The sequence below is a fragment of the Chrysochloris asiatica genome, unplaced genomic scaffold (genome assembly GCF_000296735.1).
Source record: "Chrysochloris asiatica unplaced genomic scaffold, ChrAsi1.0 scaffold00173, whole genome shotgun sequence".
Classification (NCBI taxonomy): domain Eukaryota; kingdom Metazoa; phylum Chordata; class Mammalia; order Afrosoricida; family Chrysochloridae; genus Chrysochloris; species Chrysochloris asiatica.
Window position 1 is genome coordinate 2946355 of NW_006408691.1, and position 9411 is coordinate 2955765.

The following is a 9411-nucleotide window of genomic DNA, read 5'->3' on the forward strand; positions in this document are numbered from 1 at the left end:
TCCATCCATCCATCCATCCATCCATCCATCCATCCATCCATCCACTCACCCATCCATCTATCCATCCACTCATCCATCCATCCATCCATCCATCCTCTCATCCATCCATCCATCCATCCATTCATCCATCTACCTATTCCCCTACCCATCCATTTCCAGTCAACCCATGTAGAATTGCTGATATGCAACCATTTTTTTACCTATAAAAGCGGTATTAGTCCTAGTTGTAGTATCTATCATCTATTATCTGTTACTTCTTATTCATGTTCTCAAAATGTAGATATTGCATACATACTGTGTTTCTGTAACTTACTCAGCTACTATCGCAACTTAAGAGACTTTTTACTTCAAGAGTCCACAAGAAGTGACCATTTGGCAGTCAGGTGGTCATGGAGGGTTTCGATTGGCCTGCAGGTCACACTGAGGCCTCCCTGCCCACAGCACTGTCAGAACCTAAGAGGGCGGTGAATGTGCAAAGCAGCCCAGTCCCTGCCACTCTGCTCTCAAAGTAGACCATCTCATAGAAGCAACGTGGCTTTGGTGGATGCAACGTTTCCTCTGATTCACAGTAACAAGGACAGCTGCTTTAGGCTTATGAGTCTACAGAAAAGGTGATTGTTCTAAGGAGAGGTGTGGCCTCTCCAAAGGAGCTTAGAGGTCAAGAATCATCTTGAGGAGGACATCACATGCCACCTGGTCTGTGGGGAGCTTGGAGTGGGAAGCCTGTAATCACATGATCACTTTTGACCTGCAGCACAATTAACCATTTTAAAGGGAGGGTGATCAGCACATCCATTTCACAGATGAAGAAAGCAAGGTTTGCCTTATCCAAGGCTCCAGCTGAGAGTGGAAAAGGGATTCTCCACCTAGGGTCCAAACCAAATGCCACTCCATCAACATTGAGTTGTGTGCCCTGCCCCATCTCAAACCCGTTCAAATGCACTTAGGCCCACATGAAAGGCAACTGAATGAAATTGGATGGAAGACGTTGAGGTGTCCTGGAGCACTTGGCCACACTGCTCGTTTATTTCGGCTTTGTGCTCACCCTGATTCACTGACAATTTGCTGTTCTGGACCCTATGTCTCTTCCTTCTCTAGGTCTCAAACACTGCAGGAGGCTCGTGAAAATGTCCTGGGTCTGGATCTGGAAAGCTGACACCAAGAGGAGACACTGTGTTACCTGCTCTCCTAGGCATCCATGGACTCTCACAGGTAAGGGGTTCCTGTGGGGCCCGTCTGGACAGGTCTCAGAGGGTTTCAGATTCAGGGACGGTGAATGCAGACCCACCAGAAAGAGTCTCTAGAGGCTGGCTCCCAAGGGTGAGGACAGTGCCACAGGCTTCATGGTGGCATGCGGTGGACTGCAGGTAGAAGCTGCAGGCAGGGGTCTGTCATTGCAGGGCAGCCTGGGGAAGAACTCCTCCAGCATTCTGTCATTCCTCATGTCCCGGTCACGAGAAGACAGTTAGGAGGAGGCATGTAGTTCTCCCCAGCGCAATGTGAGGCCAGGGGAGCAGCCAGGGCTTTTGATGGAGAGCTGGTTGTTGTGTATTGTCATGGAGGGGAGTTTTGACTCATGGAGACTTCATGTGACAGAGTAGAACTGCCCCACAGGGTTGAGGGTTCTGTAAGCTGTCATCTGTATGAGAAGAGACTGCCAGGGTTTTCTCTTTCTAAGCAGTTGTATGGTTCAAACGGCCAGTCTTACCTCGTGTCATCGGGGCTCCTTAAACGGAATGCCTAGCTTGGTCTCTTCCTTGCACCCTGCCACTGCTCTGCCATTTCCTACAAACCTGCTGAACTAGAGTAGACATGCAGATGAACAAGTCATAGAACCCCTGCACACCGAAGCCCGCCCGCATGACAAGTGCCTGGGACCAGGCATTTGATTCACTAAAGGAATGCAGAAAAATTCCTGGGGCTGACCCAACCACATCTTAGGGCAGATGACCTTGAGGGGTGGGCTCAGGGGGCTTCCTGACTGCCTGCGAATCTTCTATTTCAGGAACGTTCTGATTCCACAAAGTGAGCTTGCTTGGCCTGATGTCAGAGAAGCCCAAAGTCGATTCTAATTCTTCCCCAGGATTAGCCGGGACAGGATATCTAGATTTGGTATTTAGGCAAGAAAAAAAAAAAAAAGAAATGTCATAAAATCATGCTCTTGTCCCAAGAGAAGTGGGAGTAGAGATAGTATGAGCACTTACAGTTTTATGTGTGTTTGTGTGTGTGTTTTTGTATTGTTGTTGTTAGGTGTCATTGAGTCAGTACCAACTCATAGTGACCTTATATGCACAACCGAACAAAACCCTGCCCAGTCCTGCGCCACCTCACAATTGTTGCTGCATTTGAGTCCCTTGCTGCTGCTCCTGTGCCAGTCCATCTCACTGAGGGTCTTCCCCTTTTTTGCTGACCCTCCAACTTTACCAAGCATGGTGTCCCGCTCCAAGGACTGGTCCCTCCTAATAACATGTCCAAAGTATGAGAGATGAAGTCTCGCCATCCTGGTTTCCAAGGAGCATTTTGGCTGCACTTCTTCCAACAAAGATTGGTTTGTTCTTTTGACAGTCCAGGTTCTTTCCATATTAAAAGTATGTGTTTGTGTAGTAGTGTGAATATGCCTGAGTGTGTAAATGAGTATGTGAGTTTGGGTATGTGAGCGTGTGTGTGTGTGAGTATGTGAGTCCTTAGTTTAAGACTGTGGGTGTGTTTGTGCAAGTGTGTGCGTGTATTTTAATGTGTGAGTGTGTGTATGTGAGTGTTGAGTGTTAGATGGTGTGTGTGTGTATTTGACTGTGCGAATATATGTATCTCCGTGTTGAGTGTAAGTTTGTGAGTGTGTGTGTGTGTGTTTGAGTGTGTGAATGTATGTATCTCAGTGTTGAGTATAAGATTGTGAGTGTGTGTGTGTTTGAGTGTGTGAATATATGTATCCAAGTGTTGAGTGTAAGACTCTGTGTGTGTGTGTGTGCCAGCGTGTACATGAGTGTGTGTGGATTTGAGTGTGTGAGTGCATTGAGTATTGAGTGTGAGACTGAGTGTGAGTGCTGGTGTAACAGTGAGTGTGAGAGACTTGGGAGGGAGTGTGAGTGTACACATGCATGAGAGTGTGTGTGTGAATATATGCGTGTGTGTTTGCACACACGTCACTGAGGGAGGCCAGTCCCTCACATTAGAACTCTCCAGGCCTCAACAGTGGCCTCAACGTTCTTGATTCAGGACCCACTGGATGCTGCCCCTTTCTGCTGCCTCCACTTTGCTGAGCCCAGGGGCAGCCCAGCCCCACTGCACACTCAAGATGGATGGGCCACATCTCTGCTTGTCATGGCGCAGGCGGATGCGCGTGCCGGAGCCCATACCACTCTCCCACACCTGGTCCACGTTAACCACCCTCCACTCCCGTCCATAAACCTCTGTGCCCTGGTGGTCAGCCCCCGCCACCCAGCCCACCTCCACTTCTAATTGGGCCGCAAAGCCGTTTAATGGTGTCTGCCGGGTCTGCAGGGCTGCTGGGGCAGAACAATGTGCTATTCATGTCCCAAACAGAACTCCAGTGATCCCCTAATATCTTTAAGCTAAAACACAAGGCTTAATTGGAACAGATGCTGCAAATTCCAGTGCAAAAGGCCAGCTCCTATGTGATCTAAACCAGGTATGTGCCAGGGACTTGGTTTTAATAGTGACCTTATTTTTTTTTATTGGCACATACAAAATTCACAGATATGTGGCACAATAGGCAGGGATGGGTCTCACAAGCCTCCCGGTGAGAGGCCTGCAGAACTGGTGGTCTTGGAGTTGGTGAGTTTGTCCTCATGGGTGCTGGCCTCTCTCTCCTCTTCTGAGGTCAACATTGTGCTGCCAAGGCTCTAGACAAGAGCATGGAACCCTCTCCTGGCGTATCTGCCCAACCTGTCCAGAGACCACCACTCCTTGATGCCCAGTGAAAGCCTTCCGAGATCTCCCCCTCTGTATTTGCTCTGTGACCACTCCATGACGGACTCCTGTTTTCATATATCAGCTCTATCTTCCAATCTAGAACCAACTTCCTACCGTCTGGTTATTGCTACTTCCTGTGGTCTGAGATCTGACTCATGGCAAACCCATGATGTCAGGACAAAACATTGTCAGATCCTGAGTTCCCATTGGTGGGTTTGAACTTGTGGTTGCAGCGCCATGTCATTGAAGGGTCTCCTTCATTCCCACTGACCCTCTTCTTTACCATCACGATGTTCTAGTCTTAGTGGCTCAAGTCAGGAGTGGACTCTTTGATAGGAAACTTCTGCACACTGTTAAGTAGAATGAGTTTGTCTTGAGTTTTTATTGCTTTTACTTTCTCAGAGAAAGACACAGGTCACAAAAACACCAGCTCTTCTTTGAATGTCAAATGTCTGGTTTGGTGTCATCCTGGGCTCCCTTCCCAGCTGTCTAGTCCTGCCCAGGATACCAGAATATTGCCAGGAGTGACCCTGAGCACCGGGGACTGGGGACCCAGGAGCAACTGTACCCACTTCAGTAGTTCCTTCCATTAAGGCAACTGAAGTGACCTTTGAGGGGTGACCCTGAACTTGGCCTGTCGAGGCCTGGAAATGGCCTCAGTTTCCTTAGAGCATTGTTTCCAGTATGAATGTTAAAATAAACACCATTTCCTGGCCAGGACTCCACTGGGAAAGAATCACATTTACTGGCACTTTTAATTCCCCAAGGCAGTAGCTAGTCTGGATTTATCTGAGCAGATGCTTCAGGAGGGAAATGTGGCTTCAGGTAGAGCCCAAGATTGTAATGTTGTACATTCCCCCAGCCCTTTACACACATGTGTTCATCTGCCGTTCACCTGTCTATTCACCCACCCACTTTTGCATTTCTCCATCCCTCCAGCCATCTCTCCACCCCCTACTCATTTATCCATCAATCTTTCCCTTCCTTCCTTTCCTTTAGCCACCCACCCATCCATCCATCCACCCACCACCTACCTACCTGTCCAATGATAGATTCATTCACATAATAAACATTTACCAAGCCCCTACTGAATGCAGACTGCTAAGTACACTCTTTCCCTGGCAGTTTGAGGGGCTCTACAAGAGTCTGGAGGGGGTTTCACCAGTGACTGGTGAAGTCCATAAGATAGGTCTGAAAAGTCCATGAGTAAACTTTGCAGTGCTCAGCAGCCGGGGAAGAAGGGGCGCTGTGTCAGGGACCAGGCTCAGCACATAGTTCCACCCTTCTAGGAAAGGTTCTCAACCCAACCCAAATCCCCAAGAAATCCTTTCTCAGGCTCTTGCCTCTGGGAAACCTCCAGATGATTAGCAGGTGGGTGACGGTGGCTTTAACACCAAGGGGAAGTGAGAGTCAAGGACCATTAACAAGCAGCTGCTCTGAACTCTTTTCCATCTGGGTGATTGAACACCCTCTCCTGCCCTCTGCCATTGCTCCAGGATGTAGAAGTACAGGTCATGAGGGACCCTTCCATGATTCCCCACCCAAGCTCACTTCTGCCCAGAACCTGGACCCACATTCCAGGGCCCTCAAGGTCCTGCTTCCAGATCCTCCATTCTGGCATCAGAGGAACTGCCCAGGGTCACAAGAGGATGGCCAGTGTCAACCACAACCATGGTTCAGGTAACCCAATCTCAGTTCAGTTAGATGAGATCGTTACCCATCAGTGGGATAGAGAACAACAGAACGCAGTGCTTTCCCTATCCCTAGAAGCCAGGGAGCTGATGCTTCATGGCACTGGGTTTGAAACACAAGTCTGTTCCACTGTGGCCTGAGAAGTCCCCGGGGATTTGAGGAAGGTACAGGTCCACACATATCTATACAGGAAATGCTACAAACAAGTGTCCCAGGGTGCCTGCGATGGCTAAGAGCAATTCACTCAAGTCTGCAGGGAGTGGGGCTGGCCCCAGGGAGGTGGTGGGGCCTGACCTTGTCTAAGAAAAACACACAGAGGCAGGAAGCCCCTTCCAAAGGAACAGAAAGTCATGAAGGGCTCCAAGGTGACTTCAACCCCTGTTTCTCTTAGTCTTCTACACACCACTCCCGGGTGCCATTGAGTAGACACTGACTTCTGGAGACCCTGTGTGTGTCAGAGTGGAACTATACTCCACAGGGTTTTCAATAACTGTTGACATTTTTAAGTTATGGGATTTTTTTTTTTCAGGCACAGAGAAAAGGATGGAGAATAATAGACTGAACGTCTGCTCACTTACATCCAGCTTTGTCTAATTTATCACTTTGGACAGCTCCTTGATCCTATTCTGTTTCCACCTGGAATCTCTCAAATTTGGTATTTATCATTCTCATCCATGGCTTTTGTTCTTTGATTGCATGTTACATAGTTAGTGTTGCTTTGCATGTGTTCGGGCCTTATATAAGTGACATCATACTTCATTTTCTCCACGCGTCATGTTGATGTCTAACCAGTTTGCTGCCTATTGCTGTAGTGATTTGGCTTACCTGCTGGTTAGTAGTGGCAAGAGCACAGACCCCAGTGTATTTATCCACTTTTCTGTTGATGGACATTTGGATTGTTTCCAAAGACTTGCTATTGTGAACAACGCTGAAAGAATGAACATTCTTGCACACGACTCTTCATGACTTGTGAATGATCTTTTCAAGGGAGCCTGCCTAGAGTGGGGTTGCTGGTCAGAGTTCAAATTACTTCGTGTTCGGAAACACACCATGCGGCTCTCCAAGAGCTTGCACCAATTCTGATGACCCTACCCCTAGTGGTGTAGGTGAGGTTACAAACACTTGGAATCTGCAGCTCTTTAATTTTCACCAATCTGACGTCCATAAAATGGCTTTTCACTGTCACTTTAATTGACTGTTTCCCATTTCTGACCAGGGTTGTAGGCAGTTGTGCCTAATGTGGCCTATATTTGTTTTTTTACTGGAGTCCTGGTGTGGCACTGTGGGTTAATTTGCTGGACTGCAATGTCAGTTTGAACTGCAAGGTTGATGGTTCAAGCTCACCAGCCACTCCTTGGAAGCCCTATATAGGGTTGCTATGTGTTGGAATCAACTTGACAGCATTTAACAGCAACAATAACATAGCTAAGTACCACCAACTGAATGGTGAGAACGGAAGTTATTGTGTCATGGTTCAGGAGGATGGAGCCCAAAGTCAAGATGTCTGTCCCATACCTCTCCCTCAGCTTCTGGTGGTGATCTGTGATCTTTGGCTTGGACACTTGTCATTCCAATTTCTGCTTTAGTTATCACTTGTCCTTCTCTCCTATGTCTCTCCTCTTTCATAAGGACACCGCCATACCGAAATTCACCCTCTTCTGATTTGCTCCCATGCTAACATGTCTAATTATATCTGTTCTTACTGAGCATTTTTAGAAAGGTAACATATATACACAAATCAAGAGTATCTACTTGGATGAATACTGGACACACTTATGTAGCCATCACTGAAAACAATAAACAGAATATTCCAGAACGCCCCTTCCCACCGTTCCTATCACCTTTCTCCAAAAAAGGTAGTAAGTATCCTGATTTATAACACTGTGAATGTGTATTGCTTATTTTGGAACTTTATATAAGTAGAATTATACTCGTAAGTTGTATTTCTGCTGCTGCATGTAATAACAATTGCTTTGTTTTCATTGGTCTACGACCTTGCTTTGGTATAGATAGGAAAGACAGCAGAGGAAGGTCTGGACATTGTTGCAATGATTGCTATTTCCCACCACAGTTCTATACCAGGAGTGAAATGGTCTTTTCTGTGTGTGCTTGGTGAGGATCAAAGCCCTGAAAAAGCATAGAAAACCCCTCACTCTTGCCTGGCACACTCAAGTCATCCATCATCAGTTCACCCTTCTCCTTAGCTGAGCTCTACTTACCAGTGCTTGGTGGGGTCTTTCATCTCACATGTCCCATTGAATTTCTGGCCAGCTGGCTGTCCTGTGTCCTCAACACTCTGATGGATTGTGAACTTCTTGCTGTTCTACAGCTTTCTATCTCTTGGAGTCTTGAGTTGAATCGCTTTTCCTAGAAAACTTCCATTGCATCTAAGTTTTCAAATTTACTGGCATTAAATTAATCATTGTTCTCTGCTAGTATTTTTGTTGTTGTTGTTGTCGCTGCTATGTGCTGTTGAATCAGTCCTGACTAATAGCGACCCTGTGTAGGGTTTCCGAGGAGGAGCGGGTGGGTTTGAACTGCTGATCTTGTGGCTTGCCGTCTAGTGTTGTATCGTTCTGTAGCTGTGGTTAGAGTCTGGATGTGTTCCTAATATTATTAGGGCCTCCTTTTATTTTTCTTTAAAATAAAAATATGAAACTCGTTCTCTCTGCTTTCATATTTAAGGGCTCATCTTTTTATTTTTAGCCATCCTCTGTATAATTTATGCTTTCTATAATTTTTGCTCAGATATTTATTATTTCTCCCTTCTACTTTATTAAGTAGTCCTAATGTGGTGCTGTAGGATAACACTGGCCTGCAAGGTTGGTTTGAAGCACAAGGTCGGTGGCGCAAACTCACCAGCTGCTCCTCAGAAGCCCTATACAGGGTTGCTATGAGCCGGAACCCACTCATAAGTTGTTAAGTTAACAGCACTTAACAACAGAAACAGCTTTATTAAGGATTACTCTAATTCTTTTACTAACATCTTGAGTGAAATGCTTACCTCATTGATTTTTAGTCTTTTTCTTTTCTAATATTAAGTATTTTGTTGTTGCTAAGTACACTGACAAAGAATTGCCAGAAGTTCAAACCAGATTCAGAAGAGGACATGGAACGAAGGATGTCATTACTGATGTCAGACAGATCTTGGTTGGAAGCAGAGAATACCAGAGAGATGTTTACTTGTGCTTTGTTGACTGTGTAAAGGCTTTCAACTGTATGGATCATGACAAGCTATGGGCAACATTGCAGAGAATGAATATTCTGGAACACTTAATTTTGCTCATGAGGAAACTGTACATAGACCAAGATGCAATTGTTGAAACAGAACAAGTGTACGCTGAGTGGTTTAAAATTTGGAAAGGTGTGTGCTACGGTTGTATTCTTTCACTATATTTATTCAGTCTGAATGCTGAGCTCATAATCCGCAAAGCTGGATTATATGAAAAAGAGTATGGCATCAGGATATGCAGATGATACTACCTTGCTTGCTAAAAGTGAAGAAGACTTAAAATACTCTGCTGGTGAAAATAAAACACCACAGCCTATGGTAGGGGTGCATCTCAATGTAAAGAAAAAAATTCCTCACCTCTGGGCCAATAAACAACAGCCACATCAAGGAGCTCTGGTAGCGTAGTGGTTACGAATCGGGCTGCGAACCTTAAGGTCAGCGGTTCGAAACTACCAGTCGCTCCGCGGGAGAAAGATGAGGCTTTCTACTCCCGTAAAGATTTACACCCTCGGAAACCCTGTACAGGGTCGCTATGGGTCGGACCCGACTCGATG

General features: G+C 46.3%; 1 pseudogene; it reads left to right on the forward strand.

Moving 5' to 3' along the window:
• Positions 1–9411, forward strand: part of LOC102828584 — an 83780-nt pseudogene that overhangs the window by 36468 nt on the left and 37901 nt on the right.